General features: G+C 37.0%; 1 protein-coding gene across 3 annotated transcripts in view; it reads left to right on the top strand.

Moving 5' to 3' along the window:
- Positions 1 to 15,937, top strand: part of IL1RAP (interleukin 1 receptor accessory protein) — a 133,712-nt gene that overhangs the window by 65,539 nt on the left and 52,236 nt on the right. The window lies entirely within an intron of this gene.

Raw genomic sequence — 15,937 nt, 5'->3', positions numbered from 1 at the left:
TCGAACTCCTGAGCTCAAACAATCCGCCCACCTCGGCCTCCCAGAGTGCTAGGATTACAGGCGTGAGCCACCGCGCCCGGCCTATTTCTTTTTTTTAAATGAGTTTGTTTTTTTATTGAATTTTGAGAGTTCTTTATATATTTTGCATATGAGTCCCTTATTGAATAGATGATTTGCAAATATTTTCTTCTCATCTGTATCTGGTCTTTGCTGCTAACCTTTAATTTTTCTGGTTATTTTAAAAGTCCTACTCCCAGGCCCTTCATTGGATCTACCACTGTTCTCTTCTTCACTCAGTATGTTTATAGAGCTTCGAGGCTTTTTCAGACACAGTGAGGGGCACTTTTCATCTTCATCACAGTGAAGATGAAAAGGACTATTGTCCTCTTAACAAGGAGCCTTTAGATAGTTGGAAAGAGAATACAGGTATCCCATTATCTATAAACTGCAGAATAATGTCCTGAGTGCCATAGGGCTATGTAGACAGTGTGCTGTACTATAGAGCATTGTCATTTATTGAGGTTTCAGGTTATTAAAATACTTTGAGATCAAGCTCCCCAGGAGAGCAATAATAAAGAATGTGGATAATTAGGCTCCACAAACAGTAATGAAGTGGAATACAGCTCCATGTATTACCTTTGATGATGATGGGGATTAGGGAATAAAAAAGGAGCAGGTACCAGACAATGCAATCTTTCTCATCTTGATAAATCACAGTCCCCCACTCTAACAACTGTACAGCAAAAGGGCCACCTCAAAAGCCATCAGCCTCACTGCATGCCCCCACCCCCTCAGCCAGGCTGCTGTAATTGTCTCTTTTGACTTCATTTGTGTTTTTTTTTTTTTTTTTGTATAAGTAAAAGCAGAGATAATAGATGGATAAAGAAATTTCATTCTTGATACATGTGGAATTGCACATGTGTGTGACTCATTAGACAGCTTCAGGGCACAAACATAGTTCTCAATTCATCCTTTACCTCTGCTTACAGTTAATATATGTCACTCAGTTCTTCAAGTACCATCAGTGACTCTCAGTTGCTACTAGAACAAAGTCTGTTCTGACCCCGTATGACCCTCGTCTACTGTTCTCATGCTCTTCTAAATCATCCCACACCCTGTGACTGATGGAGTGACTAATCATAGCTCCGTCAGCCTGGACTCCTCCCCTTGTATCTGTCAGTGCACGTTCTATTCATTTTATCAGGCTTAAATCAGATGCTATTTCTTCTGTGAAGGCACCAGTGAATTCCAACCCTCTAGAAGACAGAGTTAAGATCTCCTTCTGCTCTCTTAAGACATATTGCATCTTTTTTTCTTTTTAGCATTTGCTTCATTTTGCTTTGCACTGTGATTTTTTGCTTGACTGTCCACCCTCTTTAGATAGTGAGAGCTTTGAAAGCAAAAACTATGTCTTCCTTGTATCTTTATCCCCCATTAAAGCCTATTATAAACTGTTGTATGTGGTAGGTTCTCACTGAGGATTTATTGATTGAAGGACATGACATAACCCACAGTTCACCTTGCTTTGCGACCCAGACAGAAGAGGTGTCTGAGTGGCTGATAGTTGTAACTGGAGATGACAGGGTGATCTGATGTGTTCTAAGCAAAAGCAGTCCTGTTTCCCTATTGGCTATGATTATTCTCTCCTTTCTAGAATAGGAAAAGAGTGATTTGATTTTGAGTAATAAGCAACCTGACTCTAATTGTCTACCTTAAACGCCTTCCATTGTTCTGCTTAAGGTGATTTTCTACCAGCATGAAGTGTTCTCCTTCTCAGACAGTTGATGGAGGAGCTGAGTCATGCCTGACTATACTTAATAAGACAGAGGCAGGTAACGCCCGAGGGAGCTGCCTTCGAGGACAGGCTGACATTTCTGACTCCTCTGCTTTTTAAAAGTGAGTGTTGTGAAGGAAAGTTGAACATGAAGGTAGCTTCAGAATCTCCATTGGAAACAGGACTATATAATGACACTCTCAAATTCAGACAGATGTGATTTGCCCCATTGCCTCTTGGCTATGACATGTGCCTTCTGATGCCGGGAACTGCTAATCAAGGATTTTATGCCAGTTATTAGACTCTCACTCACTGTGTTCTGCTTTCTATTAATGAGTGTCCGCCCACCCCTGCTGTTTTCTCTGAAAAACTGATTTGATTTATATTTTTCAGATTCAGGCTAGAAAATATTCTTGAAGTTAGCATTGATTATAAACCCATCACATTACAGAGATGGAAGGGCTTACAGATCATCTGGTTTTACCATCTTACCTTCCACATGAGAAAATGGAATCCCAGAAAAGGAAAGTTACTTGGCCACAGTCAATATTAAATCTTAGATTCTGGAAAGAGGCAGATCTTCATTAGAATCCCTGTGTCCCACTTACTTGCTATGCAATATCTACTTGTGTATATATCCTTTAACTTATCTAAGCCTCACGCTCCTCATTTGTTAAGTGGAGACAATAATAAAACTTTCTGAAAGAGTTGTTATTGGGATTAAAAGTGATATTAAATGTAAAGCACTTAATACCTGACAGAAGACATTCAATATTAAGTGATGGTAGTAGTAGTTATTAATATAATAATATTAGTGATAACACAGGCAAATTAGGACAAGAAATCAGTTTGACCCTTTATCATTGTTCTCCATAAAGAATACTACAAGATGTACCTCAGAAACTATGTTTCATTGTGAAGAAGTTTAAACAGATCTGTCTGGGCTGGGCGTGGTGGCTCAAGCCTGTAATCCTAGTACTCTAGGAGTCCGAGGTGGGAGGATTGCTTGAGCTCAAGAGTTCAAGACCAGCCTAAGCGAGAGAGAAACCCCATCTCTACTAAAAATAGAAAGAAATTTGGCCAGGCAACTAAAAATATAAAAAATTAGCTGGGCATAGTGACACACACCTGTAGTCACAGCTACTTGGGAGGCTGAGGCAGAAGGATCGCTCTATCCCAGGAGTTTGAGATTGCTGTGAGCTAGGCTGACGCCACGGCACTCTATCAGGCAACAGAGCAGGACCCTGTCTCAAAAAAAAAAAATCTGTCTGAAGGTGAATTTTTATATTCAAGGAAAGGATCAGTAGCTAATTTGGTATAGGAGAGAAGGAAAGAACATGGTTTGAGATATTTGTCAACATAAAGAATCAAATTGAGTGGAGTGTTTTGAGGGAAGGAATTGTATATAACATATAAAATCTCCAAAATAGACACAAAAAGGCTGAGTATGACTTGAGACCCTGAGGAGGTCAGTGGAGAGAGGACAGGTTCAGGAATCAGAAGACATTCGTGCCTCAAAGCATATGGAAATAAAAAGCCATGTTACATCTTTCTAAGCATCCACCTCCGTTGTTCATTTTTCCACCGGACAGGGAACTGCATGCAGCATTAGGAGACTGAAAGTCTCCAGGGATGAGTGTCCTGACTTGACATGGGTGCCCTGGAATATACCTGGACATACATGCACTAGAGATGTATACCTGGACAGTTAGAGTTGTACTATGAAGCTCCCAAGAGCCCTCTTTGTATGACTGCAGGCCCTTTTGCTGATCTTTTGCCTATTTTTCTTATTTTTCTACTTTCTAGTAATTAGTTTGCTTTTCTTCAGTGACAGAACATTCATGGTATATCCACTGGTTGAGTGTGAACAGGGAGGGAATGTGTGTACCATGCGAAAGAGGAGCTGACAGCAACAAAGATTATATAAGAGATTCTAAATTTGATTTTTCTAGAGTGTTCGCTTTTGCTTCATATATGAAAAGTACATTCTCCTGTTTTGCTTCCTTTGTTTTAATATCTCAGTATTTCAGAGAAGTTGGTTTGTAGTTTCTGTTTTCTCTTTACCAATAAATATATACGAGGCAAACATTCTCAACCTTAAGATTACAGTGAGTCAGTGAGCTGAAGATAAATGTTCAACCTCTGACATTCCAGAAGAAAAGAAAAACGAAGACTGATATAAGTGTGGTATAACCTATCTTTTGCAGTTGGATTTATTTGCAGAGGTAATGTTTGTGATACGGGCCAAATAACTAGTAATAACTAGAAATCTGGGACAATTTCATCCTGCCTCTTCCACCAACCTAGTCTTTAACCTCAGGCATTCCCAACCCCTCTGGTCTCAGACTATAATCTGTATAATGTGCCAAGAGACTGGATAATTTCTGGGGCCTCCTTCCACCGCTAACGTGCAGTAGTTTTCTAAGATGCATCGTGGGTTAGGGGTTACTGAACTATTCGGAAACTTGACACAGGGTTTTATCTTGGCATTTACTCTTCCCAAGACCTCCTCCTCCCCTTGGGAGGTGACACTGTTCTCTAGGCAAGTGACCACTGAAAACCCAGCCACTCAGAACCCCCACCTTTTGAATTCTTCCTGCCAAAAGCCATCCCATCATCATTCACTGGCAGACATATCTCCAAACCCAATTTCTCATGCTCTTAGCTTTTGATGCTTGGTTCACCCAATTTTCTCTCAGAATCTTTTGTTTTCTGCTTGCCACTACCAGCCTTCAAGAAAAATTTACATGCTTGACACATTATTGAAATTGAATGAGGCTGCACTGACATTTCACAGGTGATGCCTCTGTTAAATGCAGTGGCGGGATTTTAGCCTGTGTCTCTTCCTCTGGCAGGTGATGAAGATCATAAGCTTCCTTTTACTCCAGGCAATTTCTTGAGAATTGCTGGGGAGGTTGCTGACAAGGCTCACAAGATGCACTTTCCTTTAACTTTGTAGTTGTGCATGGAATATGACTGCAAATCTTGAGGCAGAAGAATTGGATAGCTCTTAATTGAATGTTGAAAGCTCCTGTTGTACTTTTACTGAAGGAACCTCTCTGACACCCCCAAGTGAGAAGTGAGACATGGTGTTGAAAGGTAGAGAGACCTGTTGAGTATCCGGAGGGCTTTAAATTTACATCATGCCGTTGAATGGAAAAGTGATCACTGAAATATTTCTGCTAATTAAGAAGTGAGTCCATGCTTAGCCTGCTTTCTACATTTTATAACTCAAATCTTAATGTCGAGTTTCTTGTCCCTGGCTCTGGTAAAATACAATAAAAACTCAAAAACAAACAGAGGAAATATTCATATTCCCTGCAGACTGTCTTTCTAGGTCTTGATTTCCTCATCTGTAAAAAATCAACATCATAATTGTAGCTTAAATTTATTAAGTTCTTATCATATATAAGAGTCCCTGTGGCATTTTCATGTATGATCTTATTTGCCACTAATGACAGCTCTATAAGGTAGGCACTTTTATTAGCTTCATATTTAGTTTCATGTATTGTTACATATGAGGAAACTGAGGTACAGGATTCTTCTTTTCAGATGTCACACTTGTAGGCAGCATTGCTACCTAGCTTACTTTCAGCCTCCAGACAAGACCCATGTATCAGCTTCTTCACTTGTAAAATGAGAGGGATGAGAATAATAATTGTCTGGCTTGACCATATAGAACACATGCAAAGTTGTCTTTTATGGCCCCACATTAACATTATCTGTTCCAATCTTCCTGGGTTTGATTCTTAGCCTCTTTCATTGTCTGTTTGGAAGGGGGATGCACTGTTGTACCATTTACATTCCCAATACCAACTGGAAACATTTGTTCAGATATGTATATGGAATATATATTTTACTGGGATGATGTAGTAGAAAGAACAAAAAATTTGGATTGAAAAGGAATGATTCTATACTTGACACTAATGAGCTTTGTGTTATTTATCAAGTTAACTCTCTGGGTTTAGTTACTCCATTTGAAACATGAAAGGATTTTTCTAAATGTTTTAAAAAGTCCCTTGTAGTCCAACACTCTCAAGCACTTTGCTAGAGGTGAGTCCCCATTGGGTAAACATCAACAATATTTGTCGAACAATATTCCATTTGACATTGGCTATACTCAGTTTGGAACTGAGAAAGAGAATTACAATATTAACAATAGCAAGGACTATGTGAACATCTCTCTGTAAAACACTTCACAAGTGTTGTCTCATTTAATCTTCAAACCAGTTTTCTTACACATGAGAATATTTAATTTACTTACACATGGCTAGGAAGTGGCAGAACAAGGATTAGAAATGGGATCATCGGAGACTTGCCATTGTATTCTCCCTAGGAAAAGTAGTTTTGGGATATAAGAGAGCTGGTTTGGTCCTTCCCAATCACTATCATATATTGTTGTCCCACTTGCAGACCTGTCCTTTGTCCTCTTGCTACATTCACTTCATCTGTAGAATGGGGGCATTACCAGCTATCTTACTAGAACCGGAAGCTGCAACTAGATTTAAGACCCATCTGTTCTGGGACTGTATGATAAAGCATAAAATGCCTTTACTTCCAATGTTGTCAATCTGTTTCTTGAATGGAAATTTGAAGTCAGAGACCATATTTTTTTCTAGATTTTGCTCATAGCTCTTAGCATTCATCGAACCCTGAATAAATAGTATGTAATAATGAGAATAAAGAGAGCAAAGGCTGGTTGATTATTATATGAGAATAGTAATTGGATCTTTACATCTTAATCACGGATTAGAAAAGATTGCTTAGAGGATAAAAAAAACACAAAAACCGGCTAATGACTACTTAGAGTTTCCCCAGTGTACTGTTCCACATTTGACATAAGCCAGTTTATTTATTGTCACAACATCCCTGCAAAGAAAATCATTCCCTTCAGCTGCATGAGGATGTTCATTACAGTAATTTTTTTTTTAAAAAAAAGAAAAGAATGAACCATGGTACAGAGGCAGCATACCCAGCATCCATTCTGTAGTTTGCTAACCCCGAGTGCCACTTTGATGAGAGAAGCAGAGCCTGTTCTAGGTGGCTGTTAGATGATGCTATTCCATTATTTTCCCTATTATGCACAGCAGCAGGAAGGGTGGCTTCTTGGACATTAACACATGATGATTCAGGGTCTTTTTGTTCATGCTTCAAAACCTAGTTATGAAATAATTTGATGGAGACCAAGAAAGAGCCTGGAGACCTTCAGCAGCTTCTTTAGACCTGGGAACTCTAAAATTCTCTAGAAAACCCAGAGTTTTTACTCATGTCTCCTGCCACAAGGAAAATTTTATAGAAAGTGACACTCATGTTCACAAACTAAGAGTGGAACCTCAGCATGGCAGGTACTGAATGAAAACCGAACTGTTCAGAAATCCTAGAATATTAATCCTGTAATAATAAACTATGAAAGACCCAACTCTGTGTCATCCTTTAGATAATTTGATTTTGTAACTTGAAGCGTGACCTACTATAGTTCTAAATTTAAACTTCTTAGGTTTGGTTGTTTTCGTCTGTGGGAGTTCACTTTCCTTTTTCACTTCTTCCTTTTCTTCTTTCTTTCTTTGTTTTCATGTTTGCCTGGTAATGATTTCTCTACACTTTTTTTTTTTTTAACTGCCACTTCTAATTAATATACAATGACAGTGTTTAGGGCAGTGTAAAGATAAATACCCAGTATCACAGGGAGAAATATTATACTACTGGGGATAAAACTTGTTCTAGAATCAATCTCTAACAAAACTGAAGCTGTGGCTTATGGGTTTCTTCCCCACCACAACCCTTTTCTTGATTTTTGGCATTCTTTCCTAATCTGAAAAATCTTATCATCTATTAATCTCTGCTCAGGGCTATTTCTTATTTTCTTCAAATTATTTAATCAAGAAAACTCCCTTTTCTTGGTGGGAGTAAGGTATGTCTAATTATCTGGTCCAGGAAAGCCATCTGCCAAGTTATGAGCCCAGCGTTATTGAGCAGCACCAGCAGCATGAGGATGCATGACAGATAGATGCTCACAGACACTCCAGCCCTCTCTCCCCCACTCCCCACTTCTCTCCCTCCTTTGGATGGCTTAGTTGACAAATATGGATTTTCAGAAACATTTTGTAGCTCTTGGTTTAGTAGCTCTCTTCTGAATAAAAAAACCTAAGTTTTAATAGTATTTCCTCTATAAATCATACTGTAGGTGAATAGTGTTTGCAGGTTTTTAAAACAGTGGTTTATTATAGGACAGTGCTAGAAAAATATCCAGATATGTTAAATATTTTTTCATTGAGGAACAAAAAGGAATATATTTTTAAATATAAATATTAATCAAAAAGACAGACTATGGAGTGAATAGAACCTCAGGCATTGTTCAACTACCCACTTATTTGAACAGATGAAATAAAACATTATCATCAATGAGAATGATGATGAGCTGTGAATAGGAGACTCAAAATGACAATAGTTTAAACTAACTTTTTCCAACTTTAACATGCATGGGGATTGTCTGGAGATGGTTAAGATACACATTCCAATTCAGTAGGTCTGGGTGGGGCCTGAGAGTCTGAAGTTCTGATAAGCTCTCAAGGGATGCCGGTGATGCTGGTGGATTGTGTGGACCACACTTTAAGTAACAAGGATATAAGAAAGTTTATTTCACATAAAATCTTGAAGTAGAAAATTTAGGGCTAGTAAGGCAGCTCCTTAAGTTATTCAAGGTCCCACCTCGTTTCACTTTCAGATTTCATTGGCTTTAGAGTATGAACATAATTATTATGGGCCATGATATAACTCCAGCCATCACATTTATGTTCAAAGCAACAGGATGAAAAAAAATGGGATGGTAGGAGGAGCCCAGGAAACACAGGAACATGCCAGTGTCTCTCAAGAAAGGTTTTCAGAATCTACCACATGACAATTTCAAACATATTCCATTAGCCAGAATTTAGTTGCCTGACTAAATTCTGGTTAGTTTTGCTTAATGTATCTGATAGGCTAGGATCCATTGAGGTTTATCATGCAGATTCAGCTAATATGTACTGAGCTCCTTTTATATGCCAGACCCTTTAATTCTCATATACTACTGTAAAATAGACAGGTTACACATGCAGAAACTGAGATTAAGAGGAGACACATTTTGTCCAAGGTCACATGGCAAGTAAGTGCACACGGTAAATAATTACATATGGAAAGTAATTCCACCTTATGTCTTCCAAAATTCAAATATTTGCTCTTTCTTTTCTATACCTGAGCTTCTTGAGTTTTTATACTTTTATGTCTCTCTACCCTAGCACCAGCACAGTAGCTTGCTCACAGCAGGTTCTCAACAAATGTTTAATAAAAACAAATATATGAACAGCTTTTCTGTGGGAAATATCCTCCTTTGAATGTATGAGCCTAGATTTGGGACAAGCATCCTAGCTCTATGTTCAGGCAGCTTTTATTTGTGCTACCACTCAGGCAAAAGTAAGTCAATTAATCTCTCTGTCTTCGTTTCCTGGCATGTAATGTGGGAATGGGCATGAAAGCCCTAGAGGGTGTTGTGAGATTAATTAGTTAAAATGTATACCCTGCTATATAAATGCTAATTGCTGTCAGGAGCGTGGGTTGGATTTTCCAGTGACTTGGCTTTGGGAGGCTTTGCACATTTCCATTAGTTCTCTGTGCTACCAAGTCTCAGCCTTAAGAAACCCTAAGGCTGAGGGAAATGATGACTTTGTGGTCCCCCCATGTTGAGGGGCCGATTTAAAGAGGGCTTCCACTGTGGAGTAAACTGAATACGAAGGGGCATTCCAAACAAAAAAGTAATTCTTGTGCTAGTAATTTAATAAATTCCCTTTGCTGTTATTAGAGACGAATCTATTTGCATAACAGCCTTTTCCTGTCTTTTCTGAGGCTGGTGCCTGCAGTGAATCATATAATTAATTTGGTATTACATGACATTCCAGCCTGTTGCCATAGATTTTATTTTTATTTGTTCATTGAATAATTTAAAAAGCTCTGACAAAATACCCTCAGGTGGCTGTCTAGAGAAACTTAAAAACTCACAGAACTCATTTCAAATGGGCAAATACCCCAAAGAAAGAGCTCAATAATAATACCATTTTTTGCTAATGTTTATGAATACTATTATAATTCATATATTTTCAGTCTCTATTATAAAGGAAGCTCACTCACTTTAGAGACATATCCATTTGGCCCATAAAACATAATGCAATGAACATACATAGCACGTAGAATTATTTCTTTTCCCTTTAAAATGCATTGCACTTAATTTGCTTGAAAACATATCAAGTCTTTGGAAGAGGCCAGAAATCTTGGTGTTAAAGGTATGTAAGACCCTTTAACAAATGTTATTTTAAAAAGTGTCTGTTCTTGATTTTTTTAACTATGTTGTGAAAGGAAAATTCTACCTTCCTTTATTAGTCAAGATAGGTAACACTAGTTGTTATCACAAATCTCAGTGACTTAACACAATAGAGGTTTGTTTTTCACTCATATCACAGCCCCTTGTAAGTGAGGTGGCATTCCGGGGCAGCTCTGCCCTAAGCACTGGCAAGGGTCCAGGCTCCTTCTATTCTGTGATGCTTCCCTTTTCAAAAATTTCTGGACATCGGGGTCTCCATGTAAGGGAAAGAGAGCAGCAAAGATTATGCAGGGGGGTTCAGGTCGTACAATATTTCTGGCCACATTTCATTGGCCAAAACAAATCACATGGTCCTAACCCAATTGCTTAGGATAGGCAGTTTACACATGGGTGAAAACTGGATTAATGAGCATCTAGACAGTCTCTACTACATTCTGTTCTTGTGATCACCAGAAATTCGTTTTATAATTCCTCCTAAATTGGTATGCCTGAGGACGTGCTGGAAATGTTATGTTAGCTTTCCTTTTCCATCTCCTCTTTGCCAATCAGCATTCTCTTCCTTCACAAAAGAAAAATTTGCCTGTCACTCATTATCTCTCTTGCTATTAATCATGGCCCAGGAACATAAAGACCTCCAGGGGCCAAACAAAGTGACACTTATTATACTGGTGTCAGAAAGTTTCCTTTAAAAAAGAGGCACCATTAACCCCCAGCAGGGCTTCCTTTTTCTCTCCAATTTACCAGTGTTCCTGTCAAGAGTGAATCATGACAACAAAAATGTGATCTGTGGCCCAAGTTGGGGTGAATTGATATAAATTGTAGCGTGGGGTTAGAGGAAGGATGCTGATTTTCATTTCATAGTCTTGCGTCTACCATCGTCCAATTTTGGTCAAAAAGTACAGTATTGGGGGAGATGACTTTGGGAATAGCATAAAGAATATCTTTATGAATGAAATACAGAAGGCAGTGACATCTTGTTTCATCTAGACAACAAACAATATGATGAAGTTCCAGACTCCATCTGCTGTCCAACTCTCTGCCTCTCTCTTTCTTTTTAAAACTATATACTTCATAATTCCAAAGTGAAAAGAGGGTAATGCCAATGCATATCAACACAATTTTTGGAATTAAATCAGATGTTTTCTAGCAGAAAGTAGATGTGTTGAGGATGTTGACACCGCGAATGGCTTTACCAATTGTATTATATGGTGGATATTTTTTTCCTCCCTTTCTTTTTTTTTAATTATTATTTTATATTTATTCAGTCAAATAATGTACAGAATTTTTAAGGTAAATATATTAAAAAACTTATACCAAAATAATTGTATTCTTTCTGCCTTCACTTTTCTCACTCCCATTAGTTATCCTCCTCAGAGTCAACTACTTTTGGGTATTTTATTTATTTCTTCCAGAAATTCCCATCTATATTTTACTATCTGATTTGTGTATATTATTATTTTTTGTTTAGTCAACCTTTGGCATTATTTTTTCATGTTTTTTATTAAGTAAATGAGGACTATCTCTCTCAAACTGATACCCTCTCTGTTTTCTCTACCCATTCCACTCTAAATAGCACTATTACATATTTGGTTGAATCAATAACCATTTAATTAATATCTTCACACATTAATGATCTATAGTTGTGTTACCTTTCTTATTTTTTTGCAGTTATTAATCGTATTACTTTTCATGTACTTACTTTAGTTTGTATCTTTTGGTAACAATTTTCGTAATTTTCAATTGCCTTTCAGCATAAGTTTTCACACTGCTAATGTCATCAGTTAATCTACCAGTTACATTTTTTTTTCCTTAGCGGAGGTTTTCATTCCCTTCTCTGCCCATCCTGGTGCATCAGCGAACCCTGGTTCTGCATCACCAAGCCCAGGTGCATAGCTGTTGTCCTTGGATCTCCTTCATGGTCACGCTGGGGATCCCTTCTCTCTCTTGAATTTGATCCCATATTCCTGGATCCTGCATTTTCCTCCTTCTTATTTTATCCTTTCATTTTGGTTGCACAGATCCCCCAGAATCTTCCTGATAAAGAACACATGGGAAATAAAATTTCTGAGTTTTTGTGTATCTGAAAATGTCACCTTCACACATGATTATTTCACTAGGTTTAGATTCAAGATTGGAAATCATTTTCCTTCAGCTGTATTGCTTCATTATCTTCTAGTTTCCAGGCTTGTTTTTGAGAGTCCCAAAGCCATCCTCATTCCTGCTCTTTTGTAAGTGACAATTTTTTTTTTCCTTTTTTACTCCCTAGTAGTTTATAGAATCTCTCTTTTCCTACATTTTTTGTGAAATATTTTTGTGGTGTAAATCTATTTTCATCCATTATGCTGGGGCAATTGACAGGATTTTTTAATTCAGAAGGTTGTATACTTTGATTCTGGTATTATTTTTCCTGTGAATTATTTAATTGAGAATTTTCTTCTTTGTATTTTTTTTTTCTTTTGGGGCTCCCATTATTGAGATATTGAGATTGCTGAACTGGTCTTCGAATTTTCTTGTCTCTTTTTCTTTATTACTCTGCTTTTTAGGAAATCTTTAATTTCCAAAAAAAAATTATTAAGTTTTACTTTCTACAATTATGTTTTTAATTTCAATGAATATTTTTTTTTTCTCTATTTCTTTGTTTTAGCATCCTGTTCCTGCTACATGGATGCAGGAGGTTCTTTATCTCTCTGAGGCTGTTGATACTATGTTTTAAATGTTTACTTTTCCTTGAATAGTCTTTTTTTATCCAAGTTTCTTTTCCTTTGTTTCTTTGGACACTACTTTTTGTGGTAGAGATTCTTCTCAGATCTCTTCTCAAGTTACCTGTTCATATTTAAGAAGAAGAGATTAAGAGGCTGATTGAAAATTTTAAATATGAGTGTGGAGCTTGTGAAACATGAGCTTTTCTGTTGGATGCTGTGGCTGCATGATTTGTTGAAGAATCTCCGACATTGAGATTGTTAGATCTTTTTTCTTAAGCTGGTCAAATTTTCCACAGAAGATTCTTTTCATTCTCTCGTCTGGAGTAAATGTCTGGCTACCCTCATCTTTGAAGCTCAGAGGGGAGAGTTGTTCAGTACTAGGAGAGTAGGACTGAAACAAAGGATATAACTTTTTGATATAGATATAATCTGATCTTCTTTATTTTACCATTCTTCCTGTATCCTCAGTTTTGAGGTCCCTGACTGCATTTGCCAGGATAGAATAGATTATTGGTATTGGTAACAAGCAAATCCCAATTATCTGTGACTTAAAATAACAAAGCTCTGCTGAATGCCATCCACACTGAGAGACCCAAGCTAAGGGAGTCTCAATCTCTGTGCTTTCATATGTGCCAGGGCAGATGAAAAGGGAACCGGGTAAAATATACTCTTAAAACACCGACCACAAGTAACACTGACTACGTCTTATTGGTGGAAGTAAGTCACATGGCCTCTCCTTACTTCAGAAAGTACAATATTATAAATATGCCTGAGAGGAGAACCCATAAATATTGGGGGAACATCACTAGTTACTCCTTATCTTGATGCTGATAGTTCCTGTGTTTTTCCAGCATTCTGAATTACAGACTGGTTTGTTCTCCAGTTTTCCCCTGCCGGTTGAGGAATTTTCTTTTTCAGTCGGCTAAGCCTGTTACCACTTGTCCATTTTGATGTTGTTATTGTCTTTTCTCCTGTTCTTGAAGTTACTTGGGATTTTGTATTTAAAAATTATTTTAGTTTTGGGGAGCTTCAGAAAGAAATGAAATTGGATACATATATTAAGTATGTTATGTTTATCTGAAAGACTTGTGATTTTCTGTAAACTCAATGAGCTAACTCCACAACTTTGCACTGTTAATGGAAATATATTTAAAGAATGTTATAAGATACTTTATAAAAATATTGTATTATAAATGTGCGTTGATGGGAACAATATTTTGATCTTCCCAATTCTTTCTATGTTAGATTTTAAAAGGTGCTTCTAAATGAAAGCATAGCAACAAAGTCATTTGTAGAGTCTTGAAAAAAGTTTGTTAAATTTCCCAGAGATTTACTACTTACTTAGGTGACAAATCCTTTTACAAGTCAGAAAGCTTCAAATTCTTTGCTTTTATCAAAATTAAAGCAACTACCGATATAGTTGTTCTACCAGTTATCCACTACTACAAAAATGTTGCCTGACAAACAACCACAAACTTAAGTGACAAAACTTCATTTTATTTATTTCATGTATATTTTTTTGCTTCTGAGTCTATCAGTTGCCTGGCACAGTTGACCTAGGCTGTTCTTGCTCTTGCATCTTGAGTTAATTTTGGAAAGGCCAGACAGTTGTGCTTCTGGAGATAGGCTAGGTGCTGGCTGGGGTGCCTCGGCTCCATTCCATATGGTCTCTTATTTACTAGTAGGCTTTCCTGGGCTTGTTCTCATGGTGGTAACAGAGTTCCAAGAGAAGAAGCAGAAGGTTTAAGTCTTAGACTTAGATTGCTACACAATCACTTTTGCTGCATTCCTTGGCCTGTGTAAGTCATAAGTAACAAGGGCAGACCAGCCTCAAGGAGTGGGTGGCCAAGCAGACTCTCCTGCTTGATTGGAGGACTCACGCTTTTCAATTGCAGAAAAGGGTGTGGAGACAGGGAAGAGTGAGAACCAGGGCTGCTTTTGCAGACTGGGTCTTTTAGAGTTGTCAATTGATCATTAAAAATAATTTTTGATGATAAAAATATAAAATGGGTATATAGCTCAGAAGGAGTTTAAAGAATTGAGTGATCTTGTGAGAAGTAAACTCCTTTTGTTCCTGGCTATGAAGACATTTCCTCAGTGTGTACATATAAGCAAACCATTTTCAATGAATACCTAAATTCTCTCATTCAAAAACAGCCCATTTAGATTAAGGCATGTTTTCTAATAAAATTTTAACATTTTATATTTAATAATTATAAAATTGGAAATATATATTATTTAAATGTATAAAACTCATTTCAGAAGGGAAAACTTTTACACACTTAGTGCTTTATATATTGTACCAAGAATAAAAAATGAGAATCATGAAAAGTTAAAAGTAAACTGTCAAATGTAAGACTATATTCCATTAAAGTAAAATTATCTTTGGAGACAGTGGAATTAATAAAAGTGCAAAAAGAAAAAAAAACAGTATGGAATTTATAATGGTTAAAAAAAAGTTTGTTTATGTGTTTTTAGGTTGGATATTGGTGTATGGCAAATCACTTTTCCATTGGCTGTAATTAAAAAGCAATGTAACCATTTTATTTTAAAATGATGTTATTTATAATGTGACACTAAATATATCCTTTCTGATTATTATACTTAACATGAAAGGTTTTAGATGTCAATGGAAATATAAGGAAGATTACATAGTTAAAATATATATGTGTATATGTGTGTGTGTATGTATGTATGTATGTTAGGGATACGAGGAAAAAAAAATATTATATAAGATCATCATTTTGTGGCTCACAGGACTCCATCACCCCTGACTTCTGTTTGGCCTTCATTTGGTGATTTCTAAAGCCCTCCCATTCAGATGTCACTCTTAAGAAAAGAAGTAATTCTGTTTTCTTTTTTCTGAATACATGAGTGATTACCCCGATTTGATTAATACACATTGTATGCCTGTATCAAAACATTACATGTACTCTATAAATATATACAACTATTACGTACGCATAATAATTAAAAGTTGAAAAAATTCAGTTACTTATTTGCACTATCCTTATTTCACAAAGAAATGATAAATGCCTAGAGTGACGGATAGGCCAATTACCCTGATTTGGTAATTCACATTGTATGCTTGTATCAAAACATTACATGTAC

The sequence above is a fragment of the Propithecus coquereli genome, unplaced genomic scaffold (genome assembly GCF_000956105.1).
Source record: "Propithecus coquereli isolate 6110/MARCELLA unplaced genomic scaffold, Pcoq_1.0 Scaffold10, whole genome shotgun sequence".
NCBI lineage: Eukaryota > Metazoa > Chordata > Mammalia > Primates > Indriidae > Propithecus > Propithecus coquereli.
Note: the sequence above shows the minus strand (reverse complement) of the source record. Positions and strands in the feature narration are given on the sequence as shown.